The sequence below is a fragment of the Microchirus variegatus genome (genome assembly GCF_963457635.1).
Source record: "Microchirus variegatus genome assembly, chromosome: 15".
NCBI classification, from domain to species: domain Eukaryota; kingdom Metazoa; phylum Chordata; class Actinopteri; order Pleuronectiformes; family Soleidae; genus Microchirus; species Microchirus variegatus.
Window position 1 is genome coordinate 12,574,501 of NC_139816.1, and position 16,088 is coordinate 12,590,588.

The 16,088-nt window shown below is 40.6% G+C and overlaps 1 protein-coding gene across 1 annotated transcript in view; it reads right to left on the reverse strand.

Annotated features, from left to right (window-relative positions):
• Positions 1-15,810, reverse strand: part of eya1 (EYA transcriptional coactivator and phosphatase 1) — a 59,718-nt gene extending 43,908 nt beyond the window's left edge. The window contains exon 1 of the mRNA XM_083901311.1: positions 15,765-15,810. The gene's annotated coding sequence lies outside the window, so the exon portion shown is untranslated. The remainder of the gene's footprint in view (positions 1-15,764) is intronic.
• Positions 15,811-16,088: the final 278 nt, after the last annotated feature.

Here is a 16,088-nt window from a genome sequence, read left to right on the forward strand (position 1 = left end):
AAATAACCAAGCTCCACAGAGTGACATGTGCTAGTTAAAGCAGAACAGCAGTGATGACTGAAGGGAAATTCAAGATCATTTTCAAAATTATTCCATCCCTCTTCCGTTCCCACCGCTTTGTGTTTTCATGTGCGCTCTGTAATATGGACTTAAAGGCCACTCGCATAGCAACAGTGGCTGCTGCAGCATTGACAGCACAAACAAAAAGCAAACGACTTAATTTCAAGGCCAAAAAAACCAAAAACATGTTAAGGTGATGTATTCCAGTTTATACAATATAACATTAACCCATCTATTTACCGGGGCTTTCATTAAACTCCACAGAGAATCTTTGATGATGACAAGTTGCCACCACACACACACACACACAAAAAAAAAACCTTTGACAGCACAGACAGATAATTTTGAAATCACTCAAGGTAAATTAGTAGCAAGTCGAGTGCTTTCATGTGGTGAATAAAAGTTCCAAGCGAAGCCTGAATTCCTTATAAATAAACATCAGGTTGGCCCGCCTTCGCCAAGAAACAGTGACAAAAGTAAACACCGAATACCTCGAGCAGAAAATACACGAGAGCTTTCCCTTGACAGAAAAAAAAGAGGAACAAAGGAAACGGCTAACCTCAGCGGACATCACGAAATGCAAATGAACAGAGCGACCCGACTGTTGCTTCCAAACAAAACAAACGGGGACATGTTGTGAAATTTTTCTCATGGATCATATAAAATATAGCAAGCACACATTAACTTGCTTAGGAATAATAAAAAAAAAAACCAACTAGTATTTAGTCAGAGAAACGCTCAGTAGGCACATTTATCTGTGAATATGCCTTGTGAGAAAAGTTGAACTTTATGACCGGCGAGGCACACCTGGGAAAAGTCTATGAGGACCCCGAAAATCCACAGACAGACACTTTATTGCTCTCCAATGGGCTAAAAAAAAGCCAAACAAGCACACTTTAGAGACCTATTACTCATAATGAGACATCACTATGGCTGGAAGTATCACCGCGGGCGTCACGCTTAGAATATATAGCCTGTTAAAGGACGAAGAGAATAAAGAGGACATTTGGATGAATAAGTCACTTAAAATGGCTTGTTTGATAGATATTTAGTTTCACGCCTGCCTTAGAATAACACTTACATTTCTATGTTAAACTAAGGATCAATATGCATATGTGTGTATACTTTTTACTCATCATTTGCTACGCTGTTACTCATATTTAATTCCAGTTTTGCAAGCTTAAAAAAAAGGTTTTGGAAGTGTTTAGAGACGACTGTAATGTAAACACTACAGTGACTCAGTGACAGTACTGGCTGTAATGCGATTCTCAAGTTTTTGAAAAGACAAAGCTGTATTTGAGCCACAACTATTTAGTTATACCATCATTGTAGTATAACAGAACTTATTTCACAACAAACAGACTTCACTGGATAAATGTGTGACATAAACATGGAGGCAATGCTCTTTTAAAGTGTTATTGTATTATAGATATAGTTTGAGTTGCTTCATTATGAAAACCGTCCACATTTTCTTTTAGCAAATAAGATAGCAATACATTAGGGCTGCAACTAGTATTCAATTAATCAATTATTAATCGATTACTAAACTAATCGTCAACTCTTTTGATAATCGATTTCTAATCCGATTTCTGTTTTTCCATGTAACAAACAAATCATTACAACTGAATCATTTTGGTTTGTAGACAAAACACGACATTGGAGAACACAATCATTCCCAGGTTTGTATAAACACCGATTAAGATTTTCTGGACCAAAAAGCCAAAAAATAATCGACGGATTAACTGGTTATGAAAATAATCGTTAGTTGGAAATACTCATACATCAAATACACACAAATGCACAAAATCTGATAAGTGCTAGTTGAGTTTCTGGCTTTAAATGTAATAATTACACTTAAAGCCAGAAACTCCTAGCACTAGCACTGCGCCCTGAAATACCAGTATGATTGGTAATAAATTTTCAGCACCTCTCTAATGGCAGCATTTGTTGGGACTGCCCCAACTGTCTTGGGGAGGGGGGGGGGGTTGGCTTCTAACTTGCACAACCCAGGCGGCCAGAAATGTGGCACTCCCCGTCTCCTCCACAGCTGCCTGTCCAGTTGGGGGCCTGGTCAGCGGAGCGCCGGGGGACGAGCCGCTGATCAGCAGGCAGCGGGTCTGGTGGCCCATGGGGATGGGTTGGGGATGGTGGGGGGACGGGACGTGCGGCCTTCACTGGGAACTTATGTTCACCACACCACCACCACCACCACCACCACCACCACCACCACCAACTCCCAGGAGGTTAGAGTACAAAATGCAGAGGTTATAGACATAACTGCTGCCTTGCAACCCCACCCCCTCAGGCAGGCTCCCTGCTCCAGTCCCCCTCCCCTCCCCTCCACTCCCCCACTCCCCCGAGTAACAAACCAAACCCCCACTAGTCCAGCCACTGTGACATTTGTGAAGCCAGGAGTACACATAACAAAAACACATTAGGCAAATGTCCGGGGTCAAACGTCTGTTTGAATTGGACAGATGAAAGCCACTTTAGATTGGGTCCGTGCCATTCTGCTCAGTGACTAAATACAGTTACAAAAGAGGCAGTCCTGTGCGAGCCAGTTTGTCTCACTGGCAGAACATGCTTCCACATTCAAGCTACGGTGCTGCGTTTGCCAAGGGATGATACAAAAGCACGGACAAGACTATTTAAGCCTGGGGGTATTACCAATCAGCTTTCTATCCTACATAAATAAAACACAAATACCTCAGACCGGAAAATAACTTATATTTAACCTACATTCACATTTTGTTCTCTAAGAAGCAAGTGCAGGCGCACACAGCGGGGGCTATTTGCAGTGATAAATGGGCACTGCCATTGGACACCAGTTTTCAGTAACTTTTTACTCCTGGACAGACTTAACAGCTGGGCGTATCTGTCTGCCCGAGCCTCCTTATGCATGTGCACTTAAAGAAGCGGAGGCTCGGATTATCCAGACACCAAATGTCACTCGTTTTATAGAACAGCAGGAAACATGCTGACTGAGCTGCGCAATTTTTCACAGCCGCGTGGACAGCGTGAACTATTAACGGCTTGCCAAACTAGTAGGTACCTCCGATCGCGCTTGGTGTCAAAGAGACACGGAGCACGACAAGGAGCGTCCAAAATAACCAACGGGATAATCACGGCGTAAGACTGTGCAGGAGAGGTGCTGATGTATATGCTAATACCTTACCGCAAAGTAACCTCATGGCGACTTCTGTGCATGTGTCTGGTACGTGTTGCTGCAGCCGTCGTGACTAAGGGAGACAACCTTTCACTTATTGTTTTTACTAGAGTACGACTGCTGCACTATCAATATCCAGCGGACAGGAAGAGCTGTCCGAGTTACTTTGCATATGACAAAACAAAGACGGTATCGTCCCAGTGAGGAGAATTAACAAACACATAGAGGGATCTGTTGGATTCTCGATTCTTTCAACGACTAGAATGTTAGTCGTCGTTCCCCGAGACCTCGGGGCTCTCTAACGCAGCTCATTTGGACAAACATATCATTGTGAAAGACATCAATGGGGCCGACTGGACTAGAAGATATGCCAACTTTCCATGTTTGTTTCCTCTTGATGTGTTCAGAACAGCAGTGGCCCTGTTAAAAGGTGACTTCCTCCATGAGGAAATGGAATTTGCAACGCACTCCTTACAGCACACTCTGTCTTTGTAGTGTGTGAAAATATGTTCTATCTCATCTAACAAGAACTGCTTACAGTCTCATACATTGCTACTTCCTCTCTCTCTCTTTTTCTTTCTTTATTCCACAGATGGGTTTACAGTATTTCTCAGTTTCAGTGCATATGACCTGAGGCTATATCATGACTAACACTATACTTTTAGAATGACAAAACCCATCTCACAGTGTTAAACAACATAAAAGAGTGGAACATTTTTCTTTTCTGTTGAGCAAAAAAAAAAAAACAACAGTTGCTCAACAAAAGGTAAACACATTGCATCACCTCTGTCTTGACAATGGACTTTAAAGTCCGCTTTCTTCCACAAAATATTGAGCCAAAGAGGCAAAAATTGTTTGGTCTTTGCCTGTGTTGTTTTCCTAAAGCGGTTAACCGCGCTTTTCGCCGTCTCATACGCGGAGAATGTTCCTTGTCGCAAAAGCAACGTTTACAGGGAATTCAACGGCGATCCAGAGGAAAGGAAAGACTGTACGGTAAAAGTTGCATCTCAAGGAGGAAGTAACAAACGGGATCGCGGCAGACGAGTAACCACAACAACGGTGTTAAAGAGTGGGCATGGAGCTGAAAATGTATCGACAGGTTAGATCTACGCGCATTAAAAAGCTTTGAAGACAGAAATGATTGATTGTTAGTTAAGTTAATGTATCTAGTCCATAAACTAAATGGATTCCTATTGATATCTCTCCACTTCTGAAAGTCCATCTCATTCCATCTGTTGTGTAGCCTCTTTAAATCTCATTTGTCGACTCAAACTTTTTTTTTTTTACTGTGTCTACATTTGGTTTTCAAGAAGCAGTACTTCTTCATGTTTATACGTTTTTGTTTTTTTATTCAGTCTTAAAGGTGCCATATGTAAGAATGTGGCCAAAGACGGTTACTACATTCAAATTTAAAATACCGAGATCTTTTAGGTTTCGTTTTCTGACGTAACTGGCAACCCGTGGTTGCTCAGCAGCTGAGACTCTACTCACTGCAATGATTGGTAGACGGCGGTAGGTGGCGCCACATGCCAAAACATGATTTCAAAACATAAACATGATTTACGGTCTGCAAAAGATTTTTTTTTAATGCAAATATTTTGTTTGTACTGTTGTTGTTGGTGAGTTCAGTTTGTTATATGAACATTATTCCTGAGTCTCTGTGACATATTAGGAGGATTTTATGGCCAGTTGCTTTAGATTTATTACATAATGCACCTTTAAACTGATCTCACCAACACCTTCTGTATTAAATACAGTTCAACAACTACATGTAGTAAAGACAGTGGCTAGAACTAAAAGCTTTTACAGTCTGCCAACTGCCTCGAGGGAAATCTCTTCATGAACTCTTAACGACACCTTTGATAATTAATACACCTTTATCTGTGATCCACATGACAGACCCTGTGAATCAGAGATAAATTATCACTCTAATACGGAGGGCTTCCTGATTAACCCTTTGATCGAGATGCACGCGGCGAGGGGAGGTGTGATGAACTGCCGGGGACCTACGACAATGAACGCATGACTCATCGATACCAGCAGCTATGAACATCTTTGCAAGAAACACAAACCAAACCGCAACAAAGAATGCCGGTCATCCGGGGGAATGCATCCGACTCCAAAATAAACATTACGTTTTGTTACAACAATCCGCTTCTGCGTTGAGGGGGAAAAAAAATCCAATGGTGGGAAAACAGTGAGTGGGGGGGGAGGGGGGTGTGAAGTTTTCTTCCTCTTGACTTTGTGACTTGCTGAAGCCCCAGGTGTTTTTTGTTCTCAAAACATCCAGTCAACTCTCTGCTCGACTTTCATTCTATCAAAGGCACCAAAAAAAATGTCTTCATTCTTAATTTAAAACTGATAGCTAATATTTAATGTGTCAACTCATACCAGATAGATAGACCTATAAATATCTCCCAAGCCGCCATGGAAACAAACAACCGCCTAGTCGCGGATCAGTTACAGAAGTGGCAACTTTTTATAGGTCAGCAGAACTGCTGTTGCCTAGGTAACAATGTGGAAGAATAGCGCACTTTTGGAACAGGTAATACTGGTCAGGGCAATTAGAGGAGCCCATTTGGCTGAAGGGGAATTATCACAGATCTGCCTTGAGGTAATTGATGGGTTGACTCATTCACTGGTCACAGAATGTTCTGCTAATGCTGCACCTGGGCACTCTGAACAAATCACAAAGGAAAGAAATCCCTGATTGTTTGGTGGAACAAACAAAAAGGACACTTCGACTTCATGAAATGTGCCGTTTTCCTGTAGGTTTTTACATATAACTTACGACTCTTGCCGTGTCTGCTTCAGATTATGCGCGCGCTTAAGAACAATTTGTTTTCTGGCAAGAACGTCGATTCCAACTGACTTCATATTGTTCTGTTTCTGTGCTGAGTTGTTGTTGTTGTTGTTGTTGTGGATACCTGGAAACAATGCGACCGCAGCTGGAGGACGCTCTTGCTTTACCTGTTTATGAAAAACCCCCCCCGTAGGTCAGCCCACATGCACAACTGCGACTCTCCGAGAAGCCGGTCCCATCCATTGCATGATGACGATGCAATTTACAAAATTACAAGCTAGCTGAAACCCTGCCCTGAAGAACCACCAGACTCTGCCTGAATTATTAATCAGGTATTGATGAGGGCCTGATAAATGCACTCGACTCACCGTCCCAATGACATTCTTGTCCCCCCGAAGCCACATCTGCCACTCTGCCTGCCTTAAAGTTCCTGCCAATTGACAGAAAACTTGTATAGATGTGAAAATGTACTCATTTAAATCACAAAAAGGCGGATTATTTTCAGCAACGTATCACCTTACCGTCGGATCTCGACTGTGCCACCGTCTCTCCTGCCCAGAAACTCAAATAAACACACTTCCATGCCAGCTAATTACAATTTCACACTGTGTGACAGTCGACAATCTTCCTGTACTCCGTTGGCCAGCCACCAAAGTCTTCTAATGTGCTCACACAAGGGGAATCAACATGCCAACCTGATGGAGGTACACAAACATCGGCAGAGAATTACCGACATAATTATGATTACTTCTCTGCCTTTAGGTGTTAATATAAAATTCATCAAGCTTTGTAGTGAAAGGAGGAAAAAAAAAACCCCAGACATGATTTTATATAAACACTCAGGGATAATGTGTATTGTGGGGCATTCATTTATGGATAAAATGCACATTATCGAATTACGTTCAAGTACTTCAGCACCCCTTTGGACTGACCTCTGGGCCTGGTCGTCAATATCTCCACCACCATCACCTCCAGCAGCTGAAGTGCACTTAATAAATTACACCTTTAACAATAGGAAAAGGCGATGAATTGAAAAATGTTTAGCCAGTTCATGCATTTTTAACGCGGCCTCTCCCTCAAATCGGCCTCTAATTAATAATTAAAATTAATCTCATTATGGGGAGTTTTCATTATGGGATAATTTAATTAAATGGAAGCCCACAGGCCTCTGAAGGCCTGGAGCCACTATAGGACCCAGTGCTCTACTCCTTCTAATGGGTCAGGACAGGAGAGTGCACTGGTAATGCACTGGAGGAGCCCATACATTATTTAATGGATGCCGCTAAGTAAGGACAGATCAATGATAACTTGTCATCTCGTCAATGTGTTGAAAGCATTCCAGATCCCACGGTGGGATAAATCCCAAAACTGGAAGAAAAAATATCTCCACACACACACATTCACTGTATGACCTGTGAATATTCTCTGTGCAAACTGAAATGGGGAATTCCTGTGCCTTTTTTTGCTCATCTCGAAGCAGCAAAGGTTGAAAGATGAGGGTAAAAGACAGGCAGCCTGTTGCCCACATCACATTTCAGGGCAAATATAAGCTTCTGTGTAAATGGTGATTGGTACAAGGTACATCGGACACCCGACAATAAAGGATATCACAGTCAAATGGGAGCCATTAAAGACCGTCTTGGCGAACGCAAGGAGGGGAAGAAGAGGAAGAGGGTATCTGAGTTGTCTTCTCTCCAGGAGCACTTAAGCACTCTAATTATCAGACCACAGTGAAGACACACACACATTGAAATCACTCGTCCTGCTTTTTTTTTTTTTTTCTTGCCACACATGGATCAAGTTCACATGGGCACCAAAATAAATAGCAAGGTTAAAGTTTTGTTTAAATGATATACTAATTCTATTGAAAAATCACAAAAAAACGGAACAAAAACGTAAAAGATCTTTTCCGTGTGTGTGGCGCTGCAGCAAATCTACACGGAAATCGGAGAAGAAGATGTTGATCATGTGTACGAAACCTTTTTTTAAATAAAGCCTAAGACTAAGGAAAAAAGATATTACTACAGAGCGAAAAAGACCAAACAATCTCCAAACACAAAAGAAAGACGGTGACAATGACGACAAAGATAGTAAGAGTGAGTGGGATTATGACATTATTGTTTTCCTGAAGTAATGTATTAGTCTACATGTAAACGCAAGTGGTGTTTTGAGATTTTCCCTGTTTTGGAACCTGTTTTTTTTTTTTTTTTTTTTTTTAAATAAAAGCATTTCAGGGCCTATAAAAGGCCATTTCGGTGTACAATTAAAAAAAACAGATTCTCCAAGACTTGTTTTTGTGTCCACTATCTCTACATCTTTGATGATCTTTATTGAATGACAGCTTCAAAGAAGTTGCACTTACATAATCCTTATTTTTCACAGCCAGGCAAAGAAACTGGAAATCTCTTTCCAACAAATACGACTGATGGATTTCATATGTATTTGCATTAAAGAGATACTGGTCAGCTCATTTGAACTTGTTTCAGCGTCATAATGATCCACTAAATAACTCGCCAACAGCTGAGGCACATTTTGGTTTCTCTGTGATTACTTTAGGACCTCTCCCTACAATACATTATAAAAGATGAGCCAAAGAAATTTGGTCAAGGCCAGATTTGACCCAAGGGCCTGGTCTGATGACGCATTGTAATTCTTCAAAATCATTGTGCCATACCATGTGTTCTTACTCAGATTTTATTGTTATTGCCAGGTTTCTACAAATTGAATTAATGCAATTATTATGGCGGACAATGAAAAACACATGTGACAGACTTGTGCATTTAAAATGCACAAAGTCTCACATTATGCATATGCACGCGGGGGCCGTGCATTTAAAAGAGGAAATCTTTAACATAAACATTAGCGTCCTGTGAAAACAAATGAGTAATTAGTTTAGGGCATAATAAGCTGGGGTAGGCACACAATGAAAGAAAGCATTCTGCTTTAAAATGAATAAAAATTGATTGTGTCCCAATAAAAAACGAATTGGCGGAGTGTTAACTGGATTCCACATAAACGTCTGTAGCAGTCCCTGGCCGCTTTATTGTGTGCTAATGCAATAGAGAACACTTAGCAATAAATGCTCCTCTCTGATGAGCTCACAGAGGCTTTCCAAGATGGCCTGATGAAATTGAAAAAATTAGATTTGAGCGAGCTGCTAATGACTCCTAAAACAAAGGAAAATCTCGAAATAGAATTAGCCTGCCCTCTTCTTCTCTAAATACATCATATGTAAATTACTGTCATTTGGAGAAATATGCTTGCCTGGAAGGTAAAGCCTTCATTAGAAGATCTCAGAAGGTTTGGGACTCGAGCAAAGAACTCCACCAGGACATTTAGAAAGTTTGAGTTCTCAGGGAAAGGCAAAGATATTGCTCACTCGTGGCAGCAGATCAGAATTTATGTATTTATTTGTAATAATTTTGAGGACATATAACACCCGCCATGTGGAATACATGAAATGTTTATGCTTTATATCATATTGCGCTTCAGCTGAATCCATGTGCGGAAAAATAAGAACTGTAATTAGCAGAAAAGTAATTAAAGTCTGATACATATATATATAAGTTGTCACCTTCAGCATTATTCAGCATATGATTTTTATTTTCAGCCTGAGGGTTTCATTAGTGGTGTCCAATAGTACCAAGAATTATCAGCTGAAGGTGCTTAGGGTCAATTTATGTCTCAGAATTCTACAATGACCAAGTTACACCAATGTTTTACATACAAAAAAGTGTGTGTTTCAATCTCAGGGGACAGTCGAACTCTAACAGATGAATTTAAGCAGAGTAAAAACATAAATCAGTTAGAAAGAATATACAAAAGTATATATATATATACATATACATATATATATACATACATATACACATATGTGTATGTATATGTACATATGTATGTATTTATGTAAATGTATATATATGTATATATACATACACACATATATATATATACACATACATACATACATATACATACAATTTAATTTAGGACGGTAATGGAAATGATTTGTTTAAATGTGTTTAAACCCAGACGTGTTCTCGTATATTGTATAAAATACTGTAAATATGCAAATATTCAGTGATGGGATAAAGTAGTCTATAAATTGAGTTGTGTATAATATGAATGGGGTACGTACATATAAGTGCATACTTCTGCCTACTCCTTTTCAAACGTGACGAGACGTAAATGTCAATGTGCGGTCATTGTAAATGTTGCACGTGTTTGAAATAACATCTGTCTAAACCGAAGTATATTCTAGATTTATTTTCTGAAATATCAAACAACGCTTTAATATAATACATTAAAAAACAAGTGCTTTTACCTACATGTGTGAAATAATTTTGTCCTAATTATGTGAACGCTAGCATGTGTGTCGGTTCGCCGTCAAACAAAATACAATATTCATGTATTAAAAACACGTAAGCATTCGCTGATATTGTTGCCGTTAGCATTTCCAGAATCCAAAATAAGGTCTTATATTCAGATGACTTCACCAAATTGGGTCCAGGAGTGTTTACACAATCCCCACAACCAATTATTTGACCTACTAAACGGCCATTACACACCCCCTATTGTTTACGTATGGCAGAGAAGAGACACATTACAACTTTGCAGGAATTAGGCACCAATTAAGTGAGACAAAGTGTGTTTGCAGGAGCTGTTCGACTGTGTCCTTATACAAACACGGGGCCTGTCGGTTGCCTAGCTTCAGGACAGCAGCCCTTGTGTGTTCCTACCTGGTAGGTAATGCAGTTATCTGGGCATTGTTCTCAGCTCATCCCCCTTGAATCACATGGCTTTGCCATTAGATTTGCACAGCTTTAGATAAAACCTTCCCCAAAAAACGAGCACGGACCTCACAGGTTTCCCCAAATAATACTGTCAATAAATAGTATATTTTTACATGAATTGACCGTAACCACAACTTTCATTCTCCACTAACAATAGACTGTTAATAGCGCTTTACACCGAATAAATGAAATCTGTGTGGAAAAAGTGTCTTTGCTGGACTCTTTGTCTGTGAAGCTGAAATAGACCACAGCTGAATGGTGGGGAAGTTTGAGAGTTTTCTGAGGGTCTGACAGCAGGATCACATATGGAGCAACAGCCAGACTGCAGCTGTGGGGTATTTCCAGTGTCCATAAGCACCTACCTATTAATGGGCTTAAAAACTAAAATAATAATAATAAGTCAAATCTGTCAAACAGGGTTTTTTTTTTTTTTTTTTTTTTTTTAACTATCACACCAAAGGAAAACTGATACTGTCCTCTTCCCTTGTTTTTTTACGTACCACGTTAAATGTGGTTAACAAGATGAACAGGCTAAGAAATTAGCATATTTGAGGGACAGTTGAGCTCGAACAGTTTGGCAATAAAGTCAGAGAGAGACGAGGATTATATCGGACAAAGGATGTCGAAAAGATGGAGCCGAGAGAAGGTTCACGGATGTTGTGAAGGAGGACAGAAGAGGACCCGAGGGAACGGACAAGATGGAGGGAGATGATCCACTGTGGCGACCCCGAAAGAAGATGATGATGATTATTAACTTATGGTGTAGTCATTATCCCTGCTGTTGCACTTTACTGCCAGTAGGTGGAACGTAATACCGGATATAATGAGTAAATTGTATGTGATGCTGCTCTTGACTTCTGATCCCCGTCTGCAGGGCAACCCTAGTTCCTAGGTATTAACAAATTATAATAAAAGAAACTTTATGAAAAAAATAAAATAAAGCTATGTCCGTTGATGATGTTGCGCTGTAGGTGTCAACGTCAGACGTATCTGAATAGTTAATGGGGCCTGATGTTCTTGCAAGACTTAAACAGCGGATTACAGTAATTGAGAGCCCATACTGTGACAGAAATAACTGTTCTCACACATGGGCTAGACCCTCTGGTGCCTTTTGCTGTCTGTTGGCAACTAAATATATTTTCTGCATTCTGAATGGCATTCCACTCGAACGCGTACGTGCCAGTAGTTAACAGCGTACGGGAATAAATAGCTTTTCTCGAACCGAGCCTTGACACGCCGTGTGTGTGATATTTTGTTTGTTTGTGGACATTTTGTCCGCGTAAAGACGTCCTCGTCGGGGGGTCTTGACATTGTCTTTTTTCCGCTCTATTCAGTTTACATTTGTAACAAGTCAAATATTGACATAGTAATAAACCTTCTGGCAGAGAAGCGGGGCTTAATTTCTAGGGTTCTTCGTAGTGAGCCAGAATTATGTCACCATGGCCACCTGTTCCTGAAAAACGTCATCGGCCTTAAGTAGTTCCGGCATGCATCCAAAATGTGAACTTCTGAACCAGAGTGCTTGCATTTTCATTTATGTAGAAGCAGGAGGCGGCAGCGTGTAGCAACAGCCACTCTAATTTCGTGGTGGTAGAGGAAGGGTTTACGTAAGGGATGTGCTGTCCTGTGCCTGTCACTCAATCCAGTCCCTGATTGGCAAACGCAAGGCTGATGCTGTTTCACGTCAACCAAAGGCTAATGAGAGATTAAACACGAGTAGCACAAATGCTAAATATTTTTCCAGTTGTCTAGCAAGGAGTTCACACCTGCATCTGTGCAAATGAGCTTTGCCTTGTTGGGTAAATTGTAGTAAAATGTTGGGTAAACAGCTGGTATTAAAAGTTTGTGTGGATTAATTTGAAAACCACAATTAAAAGAGTTCATCTTTAATTATCTGTCATTTTATAGCAATATATAATGATATTGAGTTTTTAGCAATGCAAAAATGTATTTATTTTCCACCAAAATGTAATTTCACTGCCATTTTACAATATTCACAATTATTTAAATCAGGAAAATCTTCATTTCGTGCCATGTTTTGCTCATTTAGATGGTCATCAAAATGCACAGGGTCTCTGCAGGTTTCAACAAGTCACATTTAAGACTTTTCAAGACTTTTTTAAGACCATAATGAACACAATTTAAGACCCATTTCAAATCCATACTGGCAAAAAAGTACAAAAGACATGAAGGAAAATAGGTGCCTCAAATCATTGAACTTGCTATTCGGCTTAGCTGTGCACGTTTTAAATGAATGTAACATTAACTGGTTTTTGAGACCTTTTGAAATTGTATTTAAGACCTTTTATGAGATTTTAGGAGAATTTAAGACATTTTAAGGCCTTAAATTCAAATTATTGAATTTAATACTTTTTAAGACCGCGCGGATACCTTGCTAAAGGAAGCTCACAGAAATCTAATCGGTGCTTGACTGAACTAATTATTATATATTATAAGGGACAAAACTGAATGATATGTCACTAACCCCGTCTGTCTTTAACACCCAAGTCGCGCTGCAGGTGTAGCACAAATGGACGTATATATTAGACTGGAGATCAAAAATAGCTCTGTGGGCCACACATAGCTGCTGGTGTTGCGGTGCTGCTTACATCATTGGAGTTGATGCCAATTAGCTTTTCTTCCTATTTGCAGGCCGTTTGTCATGGATGAAAATAGACGGGGGAAAAACTCCACAGCCACGCAGAACTGTGCCGGATTGTAAAAAACATGAATGAAAGTGGAATATGTTTAAAACATATGACTAATAATAGACTGGCATTATGAAGAGTTATAACTAATTTTGCGGCGAATGGGTGAAATCCAGGAAGTCCACAGCGAGACAAGGCATTCTCTCCACATACTGGAACATGACATGTTCCTTTTAAGTGAAACAGGCTTGCTGAGGAAACCGGCCCAGCAGTGGTCCGTCATGGGGAGCAGGGCAATCACCGTCCCGTAGTAGCCTTGATGAAATCAGCTCACACTAAGGCCAATGTGCTGACAGTGGGGATCAAGGCGGTCAAAGTTATTCCAGGGGTCCTGCCACTCTGAGAAACCCAACGGCTGACCTGAACAACAGGCTGATAAGCCACAGGCACAGAGTGCCAGTCTCCACGCTGTAAACTACAGCAAAAGCTGAGGTAATGTTTCAATCTTTGGGTGAGACATGCAGGGAGGGGGGAGGAGAGTGTTTTTCTTCATGTAACACACAGCACAGTATAATTATTAATGACATGTGTCACAAAGCTTATGAGAAACACCAATAGAAAGCATCGAAAGCGACCGTATGGTGGATAAAAAAATGAGGATACTGGAGCAAAACGTTGCAATTTTTGTCATTTTTTTCCCCAGAATCTTCAGATTTGCTGCTGCTGAATTCCTGCAGCACTGCAGATTATCATCATAATGCCGTTTTGTCACACTTTTTTTGTTTTTTTAGAAAATAATTGCAGCATCTTTTTATGTGGATTTAATTCATTCCACCGCTTTATCCTCCACATGAAGGCTGCTGGTGCACCCTGGACAGGTCACCAGTCCATCGCAGGGCAAACACATAGAGACATACAACCATTCACACTCACACTCACACCTATGGGCAACTTAAGAGAGTTCAATCGACCTCTGGAGGAAACCAGAGAACCTGGAGAAAACCCACGCACACACAGGGAAAGACATGCAAACTCCACACAGAAAGGCCCCAGACTAGGACGCAAACCGACGCATTAGTTATACAATTTATAGTGACCAATTTTGTCTTATTTATTTTTTTACATTAATATTTTGATTCACGCAGCTCCTTATGACTCTTTTATTCACACACTGCTTTACCATATTGCCCGATCCTATGCACTGTTATTGCGATGATGATTCTATAACACTTACCATTACATGTTTAATGGACACAAATGTATTCAGTTGCACAAAACTACAGTAAGACTTCTTATTAAGGCGACCACTGTCTGTCCTGCTATAGTAAAGAGAAGTAGCCACATACTCCACTCCACAGTTGCTCCATGTGTTAAGGTGTCTATCATGTGTGAAAAAAGCTATTTTTCCTTCGGCCATGACTTTTTGACTCTGATGACATAATGCTTTGGGAGCGCGCCCCCCCTCACACTTTCACTTTTACACACCTATTTAAGAACAGCAGCCTTTCACACCAAATTCAGCAGGAAGAAGCAGTAAAAGAACGAAATGGACAAGACCTACAGTATTTCATAATTAATAGGTAGCGGGCGAGGAAAGAGCGGTGCACGCTGACGTCAAAAGATCAACAAGGCATAAACGTGATCATTCATTCTGCAGAAAATGACAACAGTGCCGTGTGGGTTGTTGTTTTTTCCCCACCACAAAAACAAAATCATAACAGAATTGAAATATGCATCGCACTTTCTTTTTTTTTTTTTTATAATCTTTGATTGCTTTGCTTTGTTTGGAGGTCCTTACAGAGCAGCCCATACGCTCTCATTTGTTTCTGAGGTGGTCCCCGGCTTTTAGCAGGTCACCACCTGCGAGAAGTAGTGTAAATTACTTGGTGGGCCTAATTGCCCATGTCCGCCGCATTACTATAAACCACTAGTCCTGTGCTAACTCTATTGTCAGGTACTTAATCAAGGCCACCAGATTTATTTCCTAGCACTAACTCAGGGGACAAGCACAAGCAGAGGCCTGAGTAATTGGATCTTTTCTGCATCTAAAATTAACCACCTATTCTTAGTGGGAGCTAGGGTTTGGAAATGATAACAATAATGATATCAACCAATACCATATGAGGCTCTGCCTTTCATAGTGGGAGTTGCATAATGTATGGTTCGACCCAGATGTTGCTTGGAGTGACCTTACCTGGGGGGTACGGTGCCATTATGCCAATCAAACTCTGAAGCGCATGATCAGTCACAGGCCGTGAGCGGACTGAAGAAACTTCATTATTCAGGTCTCTTACCTCACACATGCACAGCAGAAGCAACGGGCAATAAAGGCTGCATGGCCCAGTCTCTCCCTACCACAGATCTGACGCAGGACAAACGACAGAAAGTGAAATTAATAACTTAAATTTTGAAGGAGAATAGACAGAAAGACAGACACATGAATAATCTGTAAAATTAGCATGAAAAGTCCAAAAAGTGTGGAACAATATGCAGAGAGAGCTTGTACAGCGAATTTATCACATCACGTTACCACAAAACAAGTCATTTCTCAGCATAACGCAACGCTACAATATTGCGTAACACAAGTCCTTTTTTGTCGATGCGGTAGGTGAAGCAGT